Genomic DNA, 26,781 nt, shown 5'->3' with positions numbered 1-26,781 from the left:
ATTGTGAAGGGAATAAGTCATCCAATACAAAAGATGGAAACAAATGATACAATTTATGAAAATCATCATTTTTGCCTATTTTTAATAGATTTTTGCAATTCTATCTAAGCTGACTTATTAACCAAATGTATTCTAATCGTTTTGAGTACCTGGATAACTATATTCAGAGTTCATATGACGAAGTTATAATCCAAACAAGTTGCAAACAAGCATAGGGTAGAAAAAACGAGAATAAGCTTTAAGCTAAACGCCTTATGCTTTTATGAAAAAGAAAAAGAAAAACACATATAAGAGGGAGTGGAGAAAAACTATAAAAGGGAGGACAAGGAGGGGAGAAGGGCAATCAAAATCACAAGTGTGTGTAAGGCTTAAGGTTGAGATTTTATCCCTTGCCTTCTTCGATCTTGCCATCGAATTTCGGAGAGAAGGTTTGAGGACGTGCTTTAAGCCCCTTGCCCACATTGAAGTTCTAACATCGCGAGTCGCTATGGAGATTGGCTTGAGTTGATCTTAAAGTTTCTCGCCTATTTTTGAAGATCGACAAAAAATTCCTATCCCTGTGACTATGGACTCATGAACCCTTGCACGAATTCCGTGCGACATCTGGCTCCATACAAAGAGAGGGGGACAAGAGCAATCTTAACGAGGACAAGATGCCGATCAAGAAGGAGAAGACTCTATTCCGTGAGAAGAAGAGACATCATTCCATTCAACCCAAGGAAGGGGATACACTGGAGGTCTCTCATCCTCTTCTACTCTAATCTGAGAAGAGAAGACACTGGAGAACTTTATCCTATTCTATCAATCCGGTTAGACGTCATACCTCTACTCTTGTCCCTATTCTGTTGACTAGAGAGAGAGAAATCATATCTATTCTCTTGCTCTTGCTCTATACTAGAGAAAGAGCTACTCTTGTTTTAACCCTTGCTTGCCAAGGTGAGAGAGAGAGAAGTATTGCTCTTCACGAAGCAAGAAAAACCATCCATGATGCCTACATAATCGAATCCCGCAATAACCATCATTATCATCATGACTCTTACACCTTTGCTAGCCAGTATTATTGCCGTGTTATTCTTCTTCTATGAATCATATTTCTGTCATGGCCCCAAAGAAAAAGAATTCAAAAGCAAAAGTCACGAATGACCCTAATAATGTGAAAGAAACAGTTGGAGTTGCGAGCACGGGAGTCATTAACGGAGTCACGGGCTTAGATAAAACCCTTTACCAATCGCGATACTACATGTTTTTCTTAAGATTTCTATCCGAATTCAATAGAAATAAGATAAGTCTCTTAAGAAATACTACGATCTTAGAGTATTCACCTGGTGAATTATTAGAACATCTTACATGCTAGAAACTATTAGGGGAACTATGAAAACCTAGAACTCAAGAGAAATCATGATGAATTTTAATGTTAACCCCATAGAAAAGAAGACTAGTGAATTCAAGACAAATTTACTAAGAACCAAACCTGAAGAAACTAGCCAAGGATATAGTTTTAATCTAGAAGCTCTGATAGAAGATTTTAAAAAACCTGAAATAACTCTAAGTTAAAGAAATTAACTTAAGGCCAATAAACTTGGTTACAAGAATAAACCTTAAACTGGGAAGTTAGACACCCCAAAATCTAGATACACTTATTTAAATTATAAGGGAAAGAGTTCATTATGTGAAATTCAAGTGTTGATTGCTACTAGATTAATCATCACTTGAAAGCTTCATGATTGATTGAAGTCATAACTGCTTGAAGACATCAATCTTGTTTGTGATTTTCTAGATTAGATCCTGATTGAATTAAGTATTGGAACATATAAAAATTGAGGAGCCCTATACCTCTCCCAAGGATAGGTGCTGAATCCCTATACCAAGAGGGGATGTTTTTATCGTTGCGGAAGCAGGGATCAGTTTTGATGGAAAGAGGTCTCCTAACAGGGATTGTATTAAGTAGGAGGTGGATAGGGTGTGAGGGGGGCTCTGGCTAGTAAATCCTTTACGCACCTATGAATTGCTTGGTCCCCTATATGGCCCAAGTTCTACTTGGGAGACCTAAAAACACTAGCTATAGGTGGATGTGATCTTGGTGATGTGCAGATGCGCTGGATGAGGTAGCACATAAAATTGTAATCTTTCTCATGTATGGGTGGGAGAACACACATTATGGAACATAATCAATGAATTTTTTTAATTCAGATTGTATGTCCATGAGTAAATTACGTAAACGAACAAATGTGCATAAAAAGATTTTTAAATTAATGAAGATGTTTTTATGTTTCATGTAATGTGGTAGGTAATTAGATAACTAAGAACTTGCATAGAGAGAAGCAGGCGGATGGATTCCTGATGAATCCAATCCTATGGCAGGGTGGTCTTGGTTAGCCAAGAGGTTTCTCCAAAAACAAACACTAGAAAGAAACTCTAGGAAGGGCTGATTTGCTGACTTACCTAGGGTTTGGTCTCAGAACCCGAACTGTAAATTATCTTAGAGAAAAGGTATGTCAGCTGTGTCGCCAGAGCACTGCAAGGGATTTCATAAATCCTTAGTCTGCTATTGGAAAAAAGTGTTGTACTCCATGAACCAAGGGTAATGTCAGTCACTCCTTCCGGACAAGAAGCCTCTTGAAGGACACCTCCGGATGTGAGCTAGTTGTTGATAGGTGACTATTGGGTTAGTTAGGAACCTTCAGATTGGTCCTCTGTGGATAACGATAGGACACTTTTCCTACATAGTAGATAACTAGCTAGACAAAATCCAATCATTCTAGTTAGAGTACAAATGGCGATGACTGGAACGTAAACTCTGGGCAACTACTAAAACGTTATCCGTCACATAATCAAGGACGGTATGTTACAAATTCAAATACAATGTAAAAAAAGATGTGGAGAAAGGTTAGCAAGAGAGTCTTCTAAAGACTGAAGCCCTTCTGTTTCCCTTATGTGGAGCACCAACAAACTAGTAGAGCCAACTTCTTGATGAAGGAATCGATAAGGAGGTAAGCAATAGAATGAGTCCAAGTGTATGTGAGAATATAGAAAGCAAAAGTCAAAGCTAAGAACGAGCTAGCAAGACAAGGCTCCTTTAATATCCTTGGAGCATTCTTCACAAAAGTCCCATTGGAAAATCAAGGTTTCCTTCATAGCCAAATTCGTCTTGAAAATGTTAATGATAAGCCGATGAATGTAGTCCTACTACCACTTTGCAAGGAGAATACAATGAAGACCCCAATCTTCATGTAGTTGAGTTCATGATAATTTTGTAGCCAACAATGCTAGAATCCCAGAGCATTGATTGGCAATATTTGCTCTGCCACATTTAAAGGCACAACATTTGAGTGGTATGAGAGACAAGCAATAATAACATTTAGCATATGGGATGAACTGAAGGTGGCCTTTCTCATTAAATTTAGGGGGAGTGAAGGTTTTAAAGAGCAAATGCGAGAGAAGCTCATTAATTTGAGCCAATCCTCTAGAGAATGAGTAGAAGTATATGGCTCTAGGATGGAATCCATACTGAAAAGATAAACCAACCATAACTTAGATGAAGGCATCCAAAAGAGAGTCTTTCTTAGAGGCTTACAACTAGAAGTTCGTAAGTTTGTGGAGCTAAGAAGACTAGCTAATTTTCAAGCTATAGTGGCTGGTATATTATAATATGCTCATGGATCATATTTTTTAGAGAAGTATGGATCTTTGGAAATGTTGAGCACACAAGTGCAGTGGGAGCTCACGCTCAACTTCCAAGACCCACGGACCGCTTATTGCTTCAAGCGTTTCAAGCAAGCTCTAATGGCTATCTCTCACCTAGCCGACGTGCCGTCGATTCTATGAGTGTAGTGAGCTTACCTTGATGCCGATACGAGTTGCCTCCTCTCTCGCACACCTCGGTAGCTCCACGATCCTAGATGTGAGCTCAAGCATCCTCAAGCCTCCTCCATCTCCAAGCTCCATCCTCCATAGCCGCGTGTGCGAGAAAAGAGAAGAGGAGATGGTGAAGAGCTTCACCCTCTTGATCCCTCACCCTCACACACTCACTCCCTCACACTCTCACACTCCCCCTCTCGAGAGCACACACAAGCAAGAAGATGAGGAGAAGAGAAGAAGAAGAGAGCTCTTGTTAGCCACGCACCGAAGAATGAGCTCTCATTCACCTTTTGAACTTTATATATACAAACCCTAAAATCCCATGGGCACCCATCCATTTTTTACATGATCGGCTATTGTGGCAAGGTCCTTTTTCCATTTCCCTCTTCTAGCCTTATGCCTCTAGCCTACACCCATCTAATATTTTACAATTGGTGTAGGAGGGAGCTTGGCGCTCTTTTACAAGAGTTTTCCAAGTTTTTTGAGGTGCCTTTCATTTAAAATTGTGCTTTTTGCCCAAGGTGAGGGCCACTTGGAGACTCAGGTGCTTGTGGAAACTGTGAAATGATTTTTGTCGGAGAAGCCAAATGGGTATTGCGTGGTTGACGGGGGACCTCCGAAGTTGGTGGTTTGTTGCTTTTTGTGATGCATGTGAAAGGAGAAGGTGCAGTGCTATTTCTAAGGGGAGTGCCTACCTCATTGTGTTAGTGTATTGTGCTCGTGCTAGTGGAATGGGGAGGTGGGTCTAACCACAGGCAAGCTTGGATGATGTCCCACACTTGAGGACCCCATTTGTGCCAAGGGAGGTGCGGTGCAAGTGGCTTAAGGTGACAGGTCTAACCATAGGCGAGTGTTACCTCCCTAGGTATGTCCTGCCCTTGATGTGCCCTAAGCGTGAAGTGGAGGAGCAAAAGGGCTAGGGGGTTAGGAGTGGAGCTGGCCGACCAAAGGCACCAGGCACGCCTAACTTGAGAACCCCTAGGTGCAATGATCGTGCTTTATGTGGTGGTAAGTGCTTTTGCAAGTGGGCTATGTTGTCCAATCAGTGGAGAGTGTTTTTCGTGCTTTTCCTTTCATGGTGTTCTTTTCTTCGTTGTTACTTTACTTTTTTTTTTTTTTGGAAGTTACAGTAGTGGAATGACAGCCAGGGCCTAATTCTCTTCATCTGAATGAGGAGGGAAAGGGGGTCGGATGGATTTGCTCAAAAATTGGTAGCTTTACATGTATCCTTTCAGATTCATGCAGACGTGGAGAGAGGTGGTGGAGAGGAAAGGGTGATTGCATCTAGTAAACTGGCTGTCATTCATGTCTTCTAGGAGGGCTAGGCAAAAAGAGGGGAGGAGACTAGCCCTCATCATTAGACGAGCCATGGCACGGCTGTCAATGGCGTTAGGGTCGAAGAAGAGGAGAGGCAGTCCGCGCTCTTGTGGAGTCGGGTTTTGCTTAAGTAATAGCTTAAGTAATCTAAGGTAGTTACATGTAGTTACAAAAGCTGGATCGGGGCATGAAGAGAAAACTGCGAGGAAGCGCGTCATAGAGTCATCTAGGCTTTCTGAGTTAAAGAGGAGGGCATGTTCGAAGGATACTACATTGGAGTTATAGATAATGGGAAAGTCGTAACGCCCGTGGAGGGTGGCATCAAAATCCACACTTACCCTTCGAGGGTATGCCATGTATGTGGGGTTGTTTCTCTCGAAGGGCAGCGTGTTATAACACGCCATCCCAGGTGAGCATACTAATGTCGCATACTCGCCTCTTCCATAGGGGTTGGCTTTTATAGCCCTGTACTGTATGTGAAACTTCAAAAACTTTGTTTTGTCAGTAGTCGGCCTCTTCAGTTCCCCAAAAGGTGGGGGTCTTCTCTCTCTCTTCTAGCCACTTTTGCCCTAGTCGGCCACCAATCACGATCACCTCCTCCATCACCTTAAGCGGCAAGACCCTCCGCAGGCTGTTGGGCAGGAGAAAGCTAAAGGTGAATGGATCCTTTTATTTTTCTTGTCTTTCCCAAACCACTAGCTCTGCGTGGAATCCAGCTGGGATGTCATCAGGGCAAGGTGGGAGGGGTGCGGACGACTGCATGGATGGCTTGGCCCTTAACTGCTTCCTAGCTTCTTCGACTAACTTCCTGCGTCTCTCTTTAAGTGTGGCTTGTCTCTTCGCAAATGGGTCCTCCTGTTGTTGCTCTTGAGACTGCGGCGAGGGAGGTTGTGGGATCACATCCTCTCTCAATCTGCCCATGTCAAATTTGAGTTCGGCTTCCTCCCCTTGCCGGTCTCCTTGTTGTGCTCCCTCTTCAAATCCTATGGCATCTATTTCCTGGGGGTTAGACCGGCCAACAGTAGGTATTTCCTTTGCTCTTCCAAGCTCAGTCTAACCTCCACAGGTTGGGGTGGCATCTGTAGTCATGCATGCAGGGCTCTGTGTGCAATGTTAAGCTTCTTTTGTGCCACCTCCAACGATTCTCCCTCCTCTAGGTGGGTGGTGTCCATGATTGTGTTGAGGAAGGCCTTTTGTTAGGCACTGAAGGCCACCTGGGCGGCTTCTGCCTTGTTCTCTGCGATGATCTTCTCTTTTTCCACTAGAGCAAGGCGCCATGCCAGTGTCTTCACCCTTCTTTCATTCTGCGTGGTCCACTCCTCTGCTCTCTTGTTCATCTCTTCCAGGCTCTCTCCTTGCCTTAGAGCCAGGGTCGTGAGCCTTTGTTCTTGGTCTTCCCGTTCTCTGACCAGTTTCTCATGTTCTTCTTTTTTGGAGTTCAGCTGATCATCGATCTCGTTCTGCTCTGCTGCTCCATGTTCTGTTTGCTTTCCTCGTCCCTAGCATTGAGCTCAACCATAAGCGCTTCGAGTTTGGCGGTTTTTGCAATGAGCTCCTCATACTGCATGATCAAGAGCTTGTGTTCTCTCTGCATTTTCACAAGTTCCTGTGTTTCATTGTCTAGTAGCTGCCTCCAGTGCTCTTCCCTATCGTCCTTAGCCTTCACTTCTTGCTTGAGATCCGAGATCTCCCTTTGCTGCATGGCTATCATCCTAGTTTTGTTGAGTTGGAAGGCAACTGCTGACTCCTTTTCAACCGCCAACTCAACCACAGCTATCTTTCGTTTCTCCTTAGCTTTCTCCAATTGAGAGAGTAGCTCGGTGACGTACTCGTCGTAGTTAGCTGATGGCATCATCATTGTGTGGATTGGTGATGTCGAGGCTTCCACCTTCTGCCATTTAGGGTCTTGCCTTGATTTTGCATCAGTGGCTGGCCTCTTTTGCCCTGTGGCCGTAGTTTCGGTGCTTTGTCCCTGGGCCATTTCTTTGTTGATGAAGTATTGCATCCATGCCACGAAATTTGAAAGATCGGCACTGGTCAGGATGCTGGGGGTGATGGTGGTTTGTTCGACGGGAGGCACCATGAGGGGAGGGATCGGGTGAATTGGGGCTTTTCCCTTGCCCTCAATGACAATGGGCGGCACGATTTCCGGCGCTTGTGTGCTAGAACCGTGCCCTTCTTCTCTTTGCAGGCTCAAATTCCGCAATTCATCTGCCCTGCTTTGTTGTTCGATAGACTGGTGTGTAGCGTCAGCCAGGTCTTCTTCCTCCTTTCTTCTTAGTTCCTCGTCTTCCTCCACAGCTTTTCTTTGCCTTTCCGCTTCTGTTTTTCGGCGTTCTTCCTTCTTTTTGTCTTTTTCTTCATTTTCCTTCTTTTTTCTCTCCTCAGCCTCCTGTTTTGATGCCTTCTTTGCCTTCTGTAATTCCTCCTTTTCCTTTTCTTCTTCCTGTTTCTTCTTCTTCTCCCTCTCCTTAGCCTCCTTAAGGGATTCTTTTTTGGCCCTTTCCAAGTCCTCTTTCTCCTTCTTGCGGCCTTCGTCTTCTTTTTTCTTCCTTTGGGCTGTTTTCTTCTTGGGTTTCTTGGTTGTCTTTTTGTTTTTTTGTTCTTCCCCTTCTTCCTCGGTCTCGGTTTTGTCAGTGGACCCTTCTTTATCCTGGTGAGGGGGTGACCTATCCGACGTTTCTCCTTCTCCTTCTTCTGCATCTTGTGTCTCCTTTATTGCCTCTTGGATGAGCACAGTCAAAATGCTTTTGTAGCCGATAAATGACGCCTTGGACGAGGCCTTCTTCCTTTCTGTGGCTTTGCTAGCTGGAGACCCTCCACCCACTGGCGTACTTCCCAAAGCCAGTGCTTTAGCCGCCTGGGCGATGGTTTTGCGCACATAGCCGTTCCAATCAACTTCATGCAGGGTATGAGCTGCCATATTCTCTAGTACCGGCACACTGATTCGGTGCATCAATGCGTTGTAGCGCTGGCTGGAAAAGAGCGCGTGTACCAGTTTTACCTGCAATCTGGTTCTACATAAGGGATATCTTGAATGTTGATGCTGTCATTTGTCAGCACGTCCTCCTTTTTCATCCCCAGCATGGCGTACACATCTCTCTTTTGCTTCTTTTCTATTTTCAGTTCTAGTTCCAGCACCTTTTCCACCAAGGCGGGGATTAAGCAAACCAACACTTGCTTGGCATTTTGTCCCCTTCCTATTGTGACGGTGCCGCATTCATTGTCGGGGTCGTAAGACTTGAGAAATTCCATGCACCTTGTGTGGTCGGGTTCTTGTGCGAATCTTTCCAGATACTTGGTGAAGTTGCAGTTTTCAACGACTCTCCTGGCCATCTCTTCCTTGGCCACCAATCCTTCTATGTTGTGAATAGTTCGGAATTTTAGTTGGTTGTAGGTGTCGCTCTCCAGGGTGTGCTGTACTGCGCTCTCTCCTCTTCCATGAATGGAAGCCGGTGGGACGGTCTTGTTGCGACATTTTTCGTTCCTGTCATAAACCGTAATTTTCATTAGTGCTTTCCACATAGTAATTTGCTGATTGTTGAAAAAGAAAAACTCTATGCTTCTTGAATGAATTCACTAAGAACCAATGTAGATTTTCCTTTTCAGACTTTGACTTTTTGCCCTTTACTTCAAAGTTTCCATGCCCTTTTTCCTACACCATCCGTTTTTCATAATATATGTTTATGTGTTTCACTAATTTTGATTTGATTGGTCTGATTTGATTCACCTTACCTCCTCCCCTTCCAGCTTGAGAAGAATACTTCCTAGGATTTAGGGTCAGAAGGGCAAGGGCATTCGGCATGGTGGTGTAGGAGTTACTTGTGAAGGAGCCAACCATAGAACTGGGGGTTGTATTCTAAGTGAGCTTCGCGGTCCAGTTCAAAGGGTCGAATCCCCACTTGCGTGATGTATGTGAGAACATCTGTTAGGAAGTCACCAGAGTGGACATAGCTAGGAATGTGTAACTCTTCCTCAGTCAACAAGTGGTCGAGGTAGGGGTGTCCTTTGATGTGTTCTTCGATCGGCCCCGAAGAGTGGTTAACACTCTATACGAGGTTGGCGCGACATATGTGGGGTCATATTCCGCTGTTTTGATAGTGCGGCGCTGCTCAATGTTGGTCATTATACGGCACCCTTCAACTTCCCATTGCAGCCTAAGAGTGTACCAATACCTCAAGAATGGGGAGTCAGTATTAGTGAGCTTTGATAACGCTGTGATTTCTTGATCAGTGATAGCATAAGTGGTTCGCTGATCGTATGACATGATGAGGCGCTGTTTGATGCCTTGCTCCTTGGAGATCTTGCTGTTGAGCAATTCAGCAGTGGAGCGAGAAGCTTTTGCGAATGCGAATTCAAAGGTCACCCAGGAGCATGGCATCGTTTTAACTTCAGTTGCAAAGGGTTCCTCCAATAGTCCTAAGTCCAAGCGGTCATAGCTTAGTGCTAGTGACATGAAGGTGGTGTCTAGTCATTTAATGCATTCCACCACGTCATCCCCGATGTCCTCAGCGAGATCAGCGCGGCCAGCGCTAAAAAGGATTTGCGTTCATAGGAGGGCGTAAGGCCAATGGGTGGTCGAGGTTTGCTAGAACTAGAGCCTGTGACAACGAAGAGTTGCGGTTGGGAGTGCTCTTGAGTTTGCAGTTGGGCTGCTTGGATTATGGGTGGATTAGGAGCAGCCACGGTGGACAAACTGCGGCATTTAGTTGGATTTGGAGAGTCAGATTGACTTGGTCGGGTGATGACTCTTGTGACGAAGTCTGTTGTTTGGGCCGATAGGCTTGTGTGACTCTCTTAAGTTTAGGCATGGATGAGTCGGATGGCTGTGGTTTTGGAGAGCACTGCGGCTTATGGTTTGGAGGGTTTATGGGACTTGGGTTGATCAAGCTTGAGGGCGGCATATGAGTAGTGCCTTTGGCCATGTAGGCCTTAGGGATCCACAGCCAAGTGTTGCCCACGTAGTAGCCTTGTGCATGCAAGAGGGCTTTAGGGACCCATCTTTGCTTGATCATGCGGCGCTTTCTGTGACTGCGTCTTGGCCTCCTAGGTTTAGAGTTTTTGGTTTTATGAGGATAGGAGCGTCGACTCCTAGGCAGCGGCGGTTGCGGGTGCTTAGGCTGCCATAGAAATCTAGGCTGTTAGGCCTTAGGTTTTGCTATTGTGGGCTGTGATTCATGAAATCTGGGAGGTGGCAGTCGTGCACTACCCCCCTCCTTGGACTTGGTTACGGATATTTCTATCGGTGGCATTACGGACAGTGATGAGGTCGCGCAGCCCTTACTGAAAGCTGTGACAATGCGACGTTGCCTATTGCGAGGTGGATGTGCTGCGACTCATAATCAACATTGCAGTGAGTCTGCTTTTTGAAAGTTCGCCCCAGCAGCGACTCCGTGCCTGCGTTTTTAGCATTTGGCAACACGTAAAAAATCATTGGGATAGTCTCAAACTCAATAGAAACAGCGGCTTTGCACTTGTTGAGAAGTGCGTAGGAATGGGCCCCATATGGGCTTAATTTTGCATTAGTGGGTTGAAGTGGTGGTCTGCCAAGTTGAGTCCAATGATCGTGAGTTAAGACATTGAAGTTTGCTCCCTCGTCGATCAAAGCGTTGAAAGTGCATGTTTGTTCTGCAATGACCGTGATATGGAGGTATGCGGGCTCTACGGCTTCCTCATCCTCATCATCAATCTCAATGATTGTGGCCACTCGTATCAGGTGGTTGTAACATCGGGGCTCGTGCAAAGGATGGATGGGAGGGTAGTACTTCTTGACATGACTGCCATTGAAGAAGCCTATGCCCTCACCGTCTAAGGTCTTGAGCTCAACATTGCATGTGCAGCTGATTGCACGAACTTTGAAAGGTTCGAGACCTCTAAATTTCATTTTCTGCTTATGCCCCTTAATTGAGTAGAGGAGCACTAAGTCGCCCTGTTTAAAGTCGCGCTGCTTGACATGCTTGTCAAACCAACTCTTGCGTCGGGCCTTCTCACATATAAGCGCATGGATGGCTAGAAGGCGAGTCTCTAAGAGGCATTCGAGTTCGACCAGGCATTGCATCCATGCCTCCTTCCCTTCCCATCATTCTTCAAGTGCTATTCTCAGGCTAGGAACGAAGAATTCTAATGGTAGAACCACTTCAGTTCCATAGGTCAATGTGAAGGGGGTTTGATCGATAGCCATTTTATAAGCTGTGTAGTAAGCCCACAAAGCTGCCATCAGCTTGTTGTCCCAGTCTTGCTGCATGAGGTTGAGACCACCTTGGTCAGGACATTGACAAGAATCTTATTTGTGGATTTTGCCTGATCGTTTGCCTGAGGGTAGTATGGCGAGGATTTGCGATGGATGATGAGAAAGGTGGATAGGAGATGCGCTATCACTTCATTGATGAAGTGCGTGCCTTGGTCACTGACCAGTTCGATGGGGCAACCGAATCGCGAGATCACTTGCTCCCATAAGAACTTGGCAGTCGTCCTAGCGTCGTTTTTTTGTGTCGCTCTTGCTTTTTCCCATTTTGTGAGGTAGTCCGTGGCCACAATGATGTACTTGACCTGTGAATATTGTGCTGCAGGACTGGTGGGTCCTATGAAGTCAATTTCCCATTTTTTCGAAGGGTTGTCGTGCAATAACTGGGGTCAACTCCATCTGATCCTTACGAATCGGGACTTTTGTCCGTTGGCACTTGTCATAATGCTTGACGAATCGCGTTGCATCGTGAAAAAGCGTGGGCCACCACAGTTGAGATTACAACACGTTTCGTGCTGTCGTATCTCTGCTAAAGTACCCTCCAACAATGTCACTATGTGCCTCTGAGAGCACATCGTGCATCTCATGTTCACATACGCATCTGTGCAGCAATCCGTCTTGCCCCAGCCTATAGAGTTGGCCTTTGATCAGCTGATAGGGATGGATCTTAAGGATTAATCGCCTAAGTCGGGCTTTTTCTATCAGTCGATCAGGCAGTCCGTGTTCAAGCACTTGGACTATGTCATCCGCCCAATATGGAGTTAGATCCTTATCCAGCGGCTTCTCCCGTGGGAATGTGTGACATATGGTCAGCCATGTAGTGCTATTTTCCTTTTAGCACAACCACGGAGAAGTGGAATTCCAAGAGCAGAAGGAGCCACTGAGCTATGTGTCCTGTAGCGCAAGGTTTGTTTACTAGATAGAGCAGGGCTTGATGGTCCATAAAAAAGGTAAAAGGTGTGGCCAATAGATAGTGTCAAAATTTCTTCACACCAAACACCATGGCTAATCCTTCTCTTTTTGTGGTTGAGTAGTTCATTTCCGTCTCAATGAGTTGTCTACTAGCAAAGCTCACTAGATAGTCTAAGTTGTGTTCAACAGGTTGGCAAAACACTGCCCCCATGGCAAACTTAGAAACATCGATATGCACGTGGAAAGTAACGGTCCAATCTGGGGCTTGTAGAATTGGTGCTGTGGTTAGAGCCTTTTTCAACTCTTTGTATGCTCGTTGGCATGCCTCGGTCCATTTGAAGATGATTAGCAGCTTGTACAAAGGTCTGGCGATCAATGCATAGTTCAGTACAAACCGTCGATAGTACCCCGTATGGCCTAGGAAGCATTGAACTCCCTTGTAGTCGATTGGGGGTGGAAGGTCAACAATAACCCTGAATTTCGAGAAGTCAGTGGCAATGCCGTTCTTCGATACCACATGCCCTAAGATGCATCCATGCTTTACCCAAAACTGGCACTTTAAGGGGTTCAAGGAGAGACAATATAAGTAACACCGCTCAAAGATTGTGTGGAGTTTGTCTAAGTGTTTGATCCAGGTCGAGTGGACACAAAGTTCGTCGACAAAGACTTCCAACTCCTTGCGAAGCATGTCTTTAAAGATGGTGCACATGAGGCGTTGGAAGGTGGCAGGGGCATTAGTCAACCCGAAGGGCATGACTATGTAAGCAAAGACGTCCCACTCAGTGGCAAAGGCAGTCTTATGCCTGTCCGCAAGATCCACTTGCACCTGGTTGTACCCTGAGAAGCCGTCCATACTACTATAGGCTTCCTTGCCTGCCACTCTCTCAAGCATGTGCTCGGTGTACGGCAATGGATAGTTGTCCCTCTTAGTAGCAGCGTTCATCTTCTTGTAATTGATGCACACTCGGATTTTTCCATTCTTCTTCATCACAATGACTATGGGCGATACCTAGTCTGTGTGTTCAATTTCGTAAATGAATCCCACTCTCATCAGCTCATCAATCTCCTCTTTGGCAGCATGAACATGTTTTGGATTCATAAGGTATGGTCGCTGCTTGACCGGCGTTGTGTCTGGCGTCACGGATATGTTGTGAGTCACGACACTTGGATCTACCCCCTTAAGCTCTTCTAAGGACCAGGCAAGCATGTCTATGTACTCTCGCAAGAGAGCGACAAGACTCGTTTATTCTTCCTCAGTCAAGTCATCGGCAATGAAGACTGGTCGGGGTGTTTCCCCTTCCTGGGCTAGGTTCACCTCCTTGACCTTGGCTGGTCCCTCGATCGGTTCGCTCGTTTGCCCTTGACGCTTGGCACCTAACATAACTACTACCCTATCTCCTTTTTTGAATTTTGTAAATTGTTTAGTGAGGTCCTGCGGTTTTTGCTGTTCTTCCGTTCGTGTATCCCTGGGTTGTTTTGCCTTTTTCTACCTTAATCATCTGCGCCTCAGGTGGACGGGTAGGTCCCCCTTGGTGCGTTTGGCCATGGACAGCCTAGGGATTTCTGGATCACTATCTGAACTAACCTCCGACTCAGAATCGAACTCCCCGTCCTTGCTAGAAGAGGTGGTCTCCCCTGGTGGGCGAAGTTCGGACGGCGATTCTGTCCTAAGTACTGATGTCATTCCTGGCTGGGCTAGGCTTGCTTGCTCAAGGTCTATGGCTCCTACGTGTTTCAACCAGGCACGATCACATTCCATGCGCATGACTTCTCGCTCTATCCTGAAGATACTCTTTTTCTGCAGCTTGGAGTCTACTCATATTTGCTCTATTTCTTGTCCTTCAGTGTCGTATTCCACGGTATCTACCTCACCCTCACTTTTGTCACACTGAAGGATTGGTAGTCTTTGTATTCGTCGTTAGAATCCTCTTCATCAGACTGCTCGTCGTCTCCTAGGGCTTGGTATATCTCTTGTCATTGGTCAAGAACTAGGGCCCAGTTATACATGAGGTTTAAGTCATGCACTCTGGTTCATTGCCACTTGGATTCATCTAAGAGATCCTGGAGTGGTTAGAAGTTTGCAGCTGGATTGCCAACTAGCTTGTCCGTTAAGTATTCTAGTATCTCATGGAGTTCCCTTTTGTTGGTTGGGACTTGAGGCTTTGGTTTCCCACGAAGGGTTCCTGCCATCATGTAGACTGGTACGGAGGGTGTGTCGTTAGACTTGCCGATTGTTTTGATGGCTTGCTCATATGCCTCATGATCTGAGAATAGCAGGTCAATTGTAGCAAGGACGTGCATCCAATCCTGCTCGTCCTCTGGGCATGGGATATACTTGGTCAAGGGCCCATAGGACTTCTTGACCTGGGTGTTACCCTTGAGCATATCAAAGATGGCATCTAAGTTGACTCGTGAGGTCTTCCAAGTGTCCATCTCTATTCTCACAGCATCCGTTTTATTGCCAAGGAAGATCAAGCTGTTACCCCAATCTTCGATGACTCTAGCATTGCGCATCCACGGTCGGCCTAATAGGATATCGTAGTCCACTCCCTTCATGACTATAAAGTCCACAGAGAATTGGACACCTGCGATCTTCATTGGCCAATTCTTAAGCACCCTGAATGGCTTGACTCTCATACTGTTTGCTAATGTGACATTAAACCTAGCAGTTTCGATAGGCGGGTTTCCCCAAGTCTGAAGCACCTCGTGGCTAAGCACACTAACCCCAGCTCCCGTGTCCACGGTTCCCTTTCTTGTTGTATCGCCTAGGGCTAGAACCAGTAAGACCGCATGCATCTCGGAACCTTCCTAGAGAAGGCATTGACATGTAAGGATTTAGGCATAGAGTGCAGCGTCAAACTCGGTATTTGCGTATCTGCATCATGGTCATGAGGGTCTGCCGTGACCTGCTCTCATGACCCTTCAACCCACTGCTTAAGATCTTGCCATAGGGTGGGATGCTGCCTAAGCAGATCTCCCAAGCTAAGTGTTATAGGGGTAGTCACCAACGTGGTCCAGGAGATCGTTGGGTACTTTCTCCTAACCTGGATCATCTTGACCAATAGCTGTGACTAATCTACGGCCCTGTAGCATCAAGGCTTGGCCTTAGCAGGATTGCTTGTGGTGCAGTTGCTTCTCCCTGAGGAGGTGAGTTTGGCGTGCTTATGCTGGAGAGATCATCGATCTCATCCTCTATGATGGGCTCAACGTCTTTTAGATGCTCTTGAGCCTCCTTCACCCATTCCTTCACTTTTTTAATGGCCTCTAACTATCGCTTCGGATGCGGGTATTCCCCTACCTTAGCACTTCCCTTTTCGGCCATCTTAGGGGTTGTAGTCTCTGCCTCTACGTCAGAGACCTTCTTTCCAACAGACAGAGTTGTAGCACTCTCCGTTTTTAGCGTGATTTTAGCTTCTGACCTCTTCTTCTTCTGCCTGCGACTTTTCTTCCCTATCGAAGCTGCGTCAAGGTTGCTAGGTCCTGGCAGTGATATGCCAGCCTGCTTTGTCTGGGCATGGGTCATGACCTGCAATGAGATAGGTGTAGCCTCTCCATCGAGGTTCTCGACACCAAACAGCCCCAATAGGATAGATGGTACATTGGCTGAGCTAGAAGACGGCTTTTGCTTTGGGAAATCAACGAAGAGATGAGTGATTCCGCACTCAACACACCTTTGGTTAGCCTTGTCTCTGTTTTGCTGCTCCTTTTTAGGGCAGCGTGATGAGACATGAGCTGGGTGACCACAAGTCCAACAGGTGATTGGATCCTACGTCTGCCCTCCTAGGCCTCTACCTCATCCTCTTCCTAACGCCATTATCGGCACGGGGCAATAATCCGTGAGGACAGTGTTGCCCTCATCATCATGCGAGACGTAAGGGCATATGTAAGTTTCTTCCTCATTTGGTTCTTCCACGTAGTGGACTGGTGGATGGGTCACGTAAGGACCAAGTGGTCTGCGTATGCCAGTAGGGTTTATATCCATCTTAGGAACAGCTAGCTTAATGTCATTAGGTGCAGGAAGGGCCAATGGGGCTCCCCTTCCGAAGAACGGCTGCGGCCTGTTCGCTAGGTAAGGCTGGCCATAGGATTGCGAGTACGGAAGTCTTCTTGGTAATCTACAATGAGCAACGTCATGACCGAACCTACCGCAGTTAGCACAAGGTCTTGACCTAGGGTCTTGACACTCGGCTGGCAAGTGGTTTCCACCACAGTACACGCATTGGACGTGTGGGCGCATTGGTTATCTCAACATGTCTTGCAACTTGGCTAACTCCATCTTTACATCAGCCAAGTCTTGGTTGTCTTGGTGGCCTTCCCCTTATCTTGGGATGATGGGATTGATCGCTCACTAGAGACTAATGCTCTCTCTGAGCTTCACGAGTTGGTCTCTTCTAGGTTCGAGCTCCTGGAGCTCTGCTCTTTCAGTTGATCATCGACTTTGATAGCTTCCTCAAACACTCTAGCTAGCGCGTCTCACTGCAAGCTCGAATTGCCTACCAAAGCCCTATATAACTCCTCGTCTCGAATTCCCTTGATGAATACAGCCAAAACTGCCCTTTCAGTCAGTTGCTTGCCCATAGGGATTCTCTTGAAGAGACTCCTCATGTGGGTTACGTAGTCATGAATGTCCTCCTTCTCTTTCTGCTTGACGTTCATCAAGCATACTAGTAGATTATCGGAGTATCCAGGCTCGGCAAATCTCTTAATGAAGAGATCCTTGAGGCCACTGAAGTTGGCTTGTTCTATAGCATCTAGGCCTATATACCAAGTCCTTCCCTTGTCACCTAAGCAGAGCTCGAACGCTTGAGAGTGTTGAGTCGGGTCGTTGAGGCCATTGGCTTCGCAGACTTGCTCAAACCGCTCTACAAAGCTGTATTGATCGTCGTGGGGTTGGTATTTGTCGAGTTGCTTGGCAACAATAGGGATTTTAGACTGGCTCTTTGAGCCTTGGTTTGCTCCTAATCCTGCGAGTAGCGATGTTGCTGGTGCCGCGGCACTTTGCTCTGCTTCCGTGTTATCTAGCAGTCGCTTCATGAGAAGCTCGCTCAATGTCAAGTCTCCTTTAGTGCCCTTGGAAGAGTAGCAAGCCCCTTAATCCAAAATTTAAGTCAACTATAGACTTGACCAAACCCTCAAAGCTTAATGTGCCAATGTTGAGCAAGAAATAAGTGTATCAATAGTCCATCTAGACACTTTGTTTTACTATGTATGCTATTTTGAACTAAGTTCATGTCAATAGCAATGATTTTGCAAGTTGCTGGAAGGGCTAGGGAGTATTCAAGAAGGATGCCTTGATAGGGCACTATATTGGCTAGATTTCCATTGGCAATATAGCCATTGTACATGCTACATTCACCCCAAATGGACAACCTAAACTCTGTATTATGAAGGCCTTGTCAAAAGAGTTGTATACATCCACCATTACCTTGAAAAGGTGCACAAGATAATTCTTGTAAAAAGGAGCTAGTGAATGTGTTTTTGGGACATGCCTATGCAGAAGGGTACTACAAGCCATGGGCATTAGCAAAGCAATAAGAGCTAGCCAAACCATCATGTAGAAGAGCCTCAAGGTTGGGTTGCTATCGGAGGCCAAGAAGAGATGCAAGTAGGCCCATGAGAAAATAAAGCACCTAAAAATGGCCTAAAACTTATATTGAGCTTTGGGATTCCGAGCAAAGTCTTGTGAAGAAAAAACCCATTGTACTGTCTAGTGTACTACAATATAGTTTTCTTGTAATCTATCTATCAATCATATATTCTAATTTTTTTGTTCAACTATCATAAGATTGAAGTCTTTTACAAACCAAAGTCATCATAAGATGGAAGTCTTTTATAAACCAAAGTTACTTAGTAGAGGTCTTATTATTTTTAGTATATGAAAGATGCAAAAACTCTAGAATCTTGGCATCTCTAATCTCTCTCCCCTCTTATTCATCTAGCTAATTGCATGTCTCTTTGCATGATGGTCTTCCATTTAGCATGAATCGTGCATAGATATATATCATCCCCAAAAAGGGAAATACGATACACTTCTACAACTTCTTTGATAGACTCCACTCCAATCCCTTACATGCAAAATTGATATTCATAAGAGTGAAGGATTTCCTTCACTAAGTGTGCAAAGGGCACTTTCTTGATTAGCATCTATGCTCTTTTGGTACTCGTGGATCTCCTTGAGAGTTGTCAAGTGATATTTATTTTTTCACTTTATCCTTGTGCTTATTGAGATTGAGGTTGGGGCTTGGGTGTGGTTTGCTCCAGGAGGGCTGGTTCTAGAGTAGGGACGAGGGGTATCTTCTTGCTTGTGTGTGCTCTTGAGAGAGGGAGTGTGAGAGTGTGAGGGAGTGAGTGTGTGAGAGTGAGGGATCAAGAGGGTGAAGCTCTTCACCATCTCCTCTTCTCTTCTTCTCTTCTCTTCTCTTTTCTCTCGCGTGCAGCTATGGAGGATGGAGCTTGGAGATGGAGGAGGCTTGAGGATGCTTGAGCTCACATCTAGGATCGTGGAGCTACCGGGGTGTGCGAGAGAGGAGGCAACTCGTATCGGCATCAAGGTAAGCTCACTACACTCATAGGACCAACGACACATCGGCTAGGTGAGAGATAGCCATTAGAGCTTGCTTGAAACGCTTGAAGCAATAAGTGGTCCATGGGTCTTGGCGATTGAGCATGAGCTCCCACTACATTTTGGTTCCGTTTCCAAGACCAACAGATTCAAGCTTGAGCACTTGCCTGCCTCATATCAAGCATCAAACTAAGGGATTCATCCCCGAAACGGAGCTTGAAGTTTGGGTATTTTTTATCTTCAAAACAAGTATTTTGGGATATTTGTTTGTTTGATGATTGGGAAACATGGAGAAATTATTTCAATTTTTTGCTTTCGATTCTTGTTGCATTTAGCGTAGGTTAGGATTAGGAAATCGCACTGGAGAAGGGTAGGGTTTATTGTTGCAAAACAGGGAAAAAATCGTGCAAAAAATGGTAAAAAGCTTGCTTGTGATGCCTAAGATTGGCAAGTGAGTGATTGGGGGCATCAACACCATACCTGGGAAGGGGTATAAGAGCCAAGAGGCCAAGGGAGAGCTCATTTGTGACCATTTCAGAGAGAGAGAGAGAGAGAGAGAGAGAGACAGAGAGAGAGAGAGAGAGAGAGAGAGAGAGAGAGAGAGAGAGAGAGAGCCATCGCATGATTTGATCCTATCACACCATCGACGAGCCTATTGCTCTATTCAGGTATATGAATCCCTTCCCCTACCCCCCTAAATAGGATCTAGAGGTTTATGCTTACTATGATTGATTAAATTGTAAGAATCGAGCAAAATTGACCTCTCGATGTCATCGTCACGCCGCATTCGGCCCGTCCAAGCAGTCGCTTCTGGACCGAGTCACAAAATTGGCCCTTGGCCCTCTTTCATTCGGCCCACTTGGCCCGAAACCCTAATCAGCCCTCGGCCCAGACCTACTCGGCTCGTCTGAGTTGACCATTCGGACCATCGACTAATTCGGCCCTCGGCCACGTGTCATATTCAGCCCTCGGCCCAAGTGCCTCCGCCCGTCCGAGTGACCTCGTCCAAATTGACCATTCGGCCCATTCGAGCCAACCTGTCCCAGCAACTTTGTCTGAGTCTGCGTCTCGGCCCGTCCGAGTCTACCCTGTCCGAGTCACGAATTCGGCCCTCGGCCCATGTACCTCGGCCCGTTCGAGTGACCCACTCGGACCTTGCAATTCGGACCAACTGGGCCGAGTGTAAATTTTTATCAGATTCTCAGAAATTTGACCTGATCCGGCTAGAGCTCAGCAGCGCAAACTATCAAAAGTCCTTCTGACGCTCAAAACTTGATTCTGGCACAAGGAATAGACGAAATCGTAGGGAGCAACCGCTTACCAGCTTGACGTAGGCAACAGCGAGACCCAGAGACCTAGACGCAAAGCGCTGAGCAGTTAGAACCTGATTGGCCAAAAACAAACGAGGCAACATATTAGAAAAACCCTGAACCTTGTCAAGGCGGCTAGAAAATTGACCAACAAGCCTATCAGGGCCGAAACAAAGCGAGAGTACATAAAACGATTCGAGATTGTTTGCTGCACTCACCTTGAATTTCCGCACTTGAATGCACTTAAGGGAATTGAAAGCCTGATTGAGCACAAGTGCATGAGAAGCGACACGCACACTGAGTGACCATAAATTGAGGATTGTATTCAATAACTGAAGGAACTCACTCAGATAAACCACTCAAGGAACCCACTAATAGGAGAGGACCCAAGACGTAGACAAACCATCAACGCGCGAAGTAGGACCAAGTAGGTGGCGTCAGTGATGTGGATTTGACAAATCTACTCAACTTGATCGAAAGCTTGGTGGAGCACGACAACACGACTATGGCAGAAGGAGGCTCAGACCATAGGTCTAATGAGGAACTCAACTTTAACGTCTTCTCGGAGGCTATTCAGCAGCAGCTGGTCAGCAGCTACAATGCACACACCCGGTACGAGCACTGCGGTAGGACAGCAAACGCTATCATCGCAGACCTAGAAGAAGAGAGAAAACTAGCCCACAAGGCTTTGCAAAGCATAGTTGAATACAATAGGGACCAGCAGAGGCGAGGAGCCAAAGGCAAAGCACTGAGTTGCATGAGGTACAACGAGTGCTGAACTTAGCAGGTAGAAACCGAACAGATCATGAGAGAGTATCTTGCCATCAAGCTAGCCTCATTTTCCTCAAAATCTTGGGTGCTCCACTAAGTCTACTGCATCTCTGATAGCTATGAGTGTGCCTCTATGTCTTCTAGCTTTGGGTTGTTGTACTCCATGTGCAAATCATCAAACATGAGGGGGGATTCATTGGTGATTACCAGAATCAATAACACCTTGTCCTCCCTCCTTCCAAAAAAATTCTCCACATCATGGAGAGACACAAATTCTTTGTGTCATTGATGAAGACTTTGCTCTTGATATCTATGTGACATTTTGGATTGTCGATAGAGGGTGCATCCTCCTATTCACCTGAGCCACCTCCCAAGGTGCTGTCCATAGTAGCTATAGGTTTATATACCATAAGGTCTAGATCTTTTACTTCTTATGTAGCCTCCGCTTCCTCTCTAGCATTGCCCATTGGTGAAGGCTTTGGGCCAAGGATAGCTTTTAGTAACCCTCGCACATGCTCTTCAACATCCACTATGATGATTGCAGGGGGTTTTCACCTTCATTGAGTAACAAAAAAAAGGTGGCCATCCAAGAGAGGTAATCAGTGCATGATGATCAAATGTATATTCCTTGGTCTATCAAGGAGTGAGGTGCTTGAAGTAGGCAAAACGCAGAGATTATGTCCCAACCAAAACAAAAAGTTCTAGTATTAAACAAGTTTACCTTTCTAAACCACCAATACAAAAGGTAAAGCTCTCCATACAGATACTTTCCATAAAGACAAGATGCTCCCACAAATTTAGGAGACTACAACAAATTACTCACTATGTGACTAACTCGATCATTCTATCTGGTATATGATTTCGAATATCAAATGCTTGTCCCATGTCTTTAATGGACTCCAAGGAAATCCATTGGCCTACTTTTTTAATCTTAAATTGATAATAGAAGGGCATGTAAAATCACAAACATACAATCAAGTAATGGAAGGTAACACTAGAGACCACCACTCTACATAAAAATATGTCACCTTTGTGCACCCCACCACCTCATTTTGTTCTTCTTCAAAATTAGAATTAAGAAAGCCCTCACTTATATCCTTACAAATGAACATGGAGGAATATTTACATATTAGTGGTCTTGAAGGTATAAGCAAAAACATGAATTGGTAAGAACCATGAAAGACCCACTGATCTTGAAATTGTCTTGAATTTTAGTGAGCTACAAGTGTCATGTATGATCTTTAATTTCAATTTATGAAGTATCCACTCATTTGAAATGAGGCCATTCTAAAGAATTCAGAGATGGACAAGGAAATAATTCAAGAGAATTATACAAATCAACTGATATAACCACTATATACATGAACTTATAGAAGAAAATCTTGTAATGTAAAGATATTGCAATGAATTTTCAATTATCATGGCCTCACCTACATCCACATATAGACCTTTTTATGTTGCAAAAAAGCTTCTCAAAGGTTGATAATCAACAAGATTTGAAGGAAAAATGTTTGACAAGAGAGAATAAGTAAAAACCTCTCAAATGCATCTGAGAAGTTAAGAATATAAAAGTAGCAACTTACAATTCGAGGGAAAGAATTGTCAAGTAGTCCCAAGAGGTAGCTTCAAGTCCTTCACACCATACACATGTTGAACTAATGCAACAAGATTACCATCTCAAGCCTCTTCAAACCCAAGCACTCTAACCTTCCAACGATTTTGTAGTACACTACGATGACAAACTCAATGAGGCCCTATTGCTGAAGGCTACATGTAGACCCATGAATAATTTTTGAACAATGTTCCTTCCCGCTTTCCATGCTCATTCTTTGTTTTGTGTACATAGATAGTAGATATGGAATCATAGGGTTACCTTTGTTGACATGTAGATGACATTGGAATGGATTTGAGAAGAAAACTACTTAGAAAAAGAGGAATGGAAGTAAGGAGGGCTATGTGGCTATGGCTATGTGAGCACAAAAAGATGAGAAGCTTCATGGAATGAAAGAATGTCAAGAAGTGAATTGGAGAGAGAGAAAGAGAAGAGAGAAGACTGTAGAAGAGAGAGAGAGAGTGATGAGGAGAGAGAAAGACTAGAAAAGGAGAGAGAAAGATAAAAAGAGGTGAGAAGCCATAGAAGCTGTGAGCAAAGTGATGAGGAAAGTGACATTAATGTATTATATTTCAAAAAGATGTGAAACATTACATATCTCTCCCTTTTATATGTATATCAGTGTGTCATGGTATTATTATTATTTCTACACTAAATATATATTCTTCCCAGCTTCTTACAATCCATCCCATCCCAAAGTTTTTTGCCCTAAAAAACAAACTTACAAAAATTGGAAAGGATGGATGAAATAGAGTACTACTTTGTTTTCATCTATACAAGTAGGGAAATGAATGGAATATTATAGACATATGTACTGAAATGAAGAAATGAGTAAGCCTCAGCTATATATATGATCAAGAGTGCTTCAAAGGTATTTGGAGCCTTAAAGCCTTCACAAGAGATGGACTAAAAAATGAAGAAGACAACTTGTTGTAAGAACAGACCTTGTTGAACCAAATCTGCCATAATTTTTGGTAGAAGTGTCCAAATGAAGCATGCCACATGTTAAAACGTAGCTCTTGAGGAGTACTTTGATGTTATGTATGTGGCATAATTCTGAAAATCGAACAATTTTTTTTCTAAAACAATCTACTGTCGGGACACTGTTTGCACCATAAATGGGTCCGTAGTTCATATGCTTGAGCCACCAATGTGTCTTGTAGGTAAGGAAACTCATAAAATATAGAATCAAGCCCCCAATAAGATTTTTTAGGTGAGAAACCTCTCAATTTAATCAAATATTCAATGATAGAGTGAGAGCAAAGCTTATTCTCATGTTGACCTATGACAGCCTCATGGATGTATTGAATAAGACCTTCTTCATCAATAGGTGGCGACTCATCAATTGTATCAACAGGAGTACCAATAGATATGCTTGAGCTGACTAACATGGAATACATTATGAATCTTAGTGAAAGAGGGTAGTTCTAATCTATATTCCAAGTCTCTAATGTGCTTTAGGATCATGTAGGGACCATAAAATTTGTGAGCAGGTGTGTTATTGGATCCATCCTTCAAGGTGGAATAATGAGACTTGGGAACTTTTAGCAAAACTAATTCTCCTTTTTGGAACTCTAAGGGTCACCTCCTCTCATTTGCATACATATTTGTATCCTAAGATTCATGTTACACTACTGAAGAAGGGTTTGCATTCTTTCTAATTCTTCTTTCCCATGAGGATTAATTTTCTCATTGAAAATAAATGTGGGTAAGGGCACCTTATAACCATAGATAGCCTCAAAGAGTGAAACTCCAATGCTAGCATGAGTGGAGTTATTGTAGGCAAACTCAGCCAAGTTCAACCAAGAATCCCATGGATTATGCTGAATAGCACCCTGCCACGGCACAAGATGAACCACAACTTGCCGGCCAAGAGAGGCTGCAAATACATTCCTGGCCATGAAAAACCTGTAAGAAACCTTTCTTCTTCACCAAGAACCATGCCTCAAAACACACAAGGAAATGACACACAAGAAATGGATAGATAAAAACCATCCTCACCCTCTTCCTCTTCCTCACTCTCCATGAGAACTTGCAAAGGAGCACAAGAGGGATAGAAACAAGAATGAGAAATGAGAGTTATGCCAAATGAGGGAGAGGGGAAAATGAAGCATAAGGTGAGAAGATAAAGGAAGAGAGAGGGTGTAACAACCTCAACCTCCTACTTCCTCAAATCCCGTGACTCACAACCACCTCCTTTTCCTATCTTAAATTATAAAATCAAGTTGCATACATTGGCTAAGGTCTAAAAGACCCTTCATTCTAACATGAGACAAAAGTGTTTGACCATCCCTTTTCGTTCAACATTTTATAGTGTGAGCTTTGGACCCACATTTTTACATTGCTTCAAATTTGAGTTTTGACAAAGGGGTACAAAGAAAAATGCCATTTCACAAAAGATGTTCCCATGTTGAGCACTTTTTGGTGCCTTTATTTGCACATATTTCTTGGTTATCATATGCACATCATGATAGAAATGGAAAAAGATAAGTCTCCAACCACTTGTTTACCCTTTCTATGTCTGTCCATTAGTTTGTGGGTGATAAGCTATAGAAGGAGCCAATTTAGTGCCCACCATTGATGTGAATACCACCTGCCAAAAGTTACTCATGAACTTTGAATCTTTGTCATGAACAATCACCTGTAGTAATCCATGCAATCTAAAAACCTGCTCTATAAACTGACTTGCCACTTGAGAAACATTAAACTAGGTCTTGGTTGGAATGAAATGGGCTGCCTTAGTGAGTCTATCCACCACCACATATATACTATTCCATCTCTTTTTGGTAGTAGGCAAGATAGTAATGAAGTCCATGGTAATGTGGATCCATTTGCCCGTAGTAGGAACATGTATGCTTGCAAGAAACCACCTGGCTAATGGGTGATGTCCTCATTCTACTAACAAGGCATGCACTTCATGACAAAATCTTTGTCATCTTTCCATAGTCCTTTCTAATAAAAGCTTTTACTAATCTTATCATAAGTTTTCAAAACTCCAAGGTATCTACCTAAAGGCAAACAATGCAACTCCTCCATAATTTTTCGTGGAAAAAAAAGTAGAGGGAATTAACAATCTTACCATTTAACTAGATCAGGCCATTTTTAAGCTGATAATGGGAGTTATCCTCCATGAGACCTTGTTGTAATTTATGAAAAACATTTTGTAATTCTTCAATCCAGTCACTATGTAGCTCAGTCATAACTCGAACTTTACATGCCCACATATGAGAAAGAGAATCGGCCACTACATTGTCTTTGTCCCTCGTATGGGTGATGTCAAAATCATAATTTTCCAGCGTAACTACCATCTGCACTGTTTAGGAGTAAATGGTAGTGCTTAATGGCTACCAAACCTTGTAACAAGTTGGATTGGACTTGTAGGCACCACGTACTACTTGCACCTGTACTTCAATCATGAAGATGGTACTTGTAGTAACATGTATATACCCTGTAGTGTCTTGTAAATCCCCTGTTTCACCTTGTTTTGATCTTCAAGGTACTCGAGTCTTTGAAATAGCTTCAATATTCAATTCTCCACTTGCTGTACTTGTGTTCTCCACTTGCTGTACTTGTGTGAGGGATAAAATGCTAGGACACGCTCCCTATATGGGCTCCGAATCACAAGCAGGTGGGTAAAGTTTCCCCTCGGATCGGTTGGTTGCGCGCCTTTGGGATCTTTAAGAGTGTGGGAGGGTCACCTCTCTATTGTCCCACTATCTCCCTTGACATCTACCTTTCCTTCCTTGATGGGAATATCAACATGGTAGTGGCATGCTACTCTAATAAATCAATATGATATGCATTACTGAAATTTTCATTCAGCTCTTTACATGAAATGCAAGAGAATTGAAATTTGGTAGAATGAATGGGAAGAGGGTCTTACCATGCAGTGATTCACTACTGACTTACCCTTTTACAACGAATTATGATATATTTTTGGCTATGAATGAACAATCATTAGAAAATCAATGGATTAGAGTAAGCAATCTTATCAATCAATGGGGCTTAATCAATTGGATTGAATGCAATGTTGGAATTTCAATTTGAAGCTTCTAATTCACCAAAACTAGATCCAGTATGTATCAAGTAAACAATGCATTCCATGAATGGGCTGATTTAAGTAATGATTGGTTGAAATTCAATGGAAATATTATAATTCTTTAATCTCTCAATTAATTGGATGAAGCTCAACAAT

This window comes from Lygodium microphyllum, chromosome 6 (assembly GCF_053477565.2).
Source record: "Lygodium microphyllum isolate KBCC chromosome 6, Lygodium_microphyllum_v1.1.10, whole genome shotgun sequence".
Classification (NCBI taxonomy): Eukaryota; Viridiplantae; Streptophyta; class Polypodiopsida; order Schizaeales; family Lygodiaceae; genus Lygodium; species Lygodium microphyllum.
The sequence above is the reverse complement of the archived record's forward strand: the minus strand, read 5'-3'. Positions refer to the sequence as shown.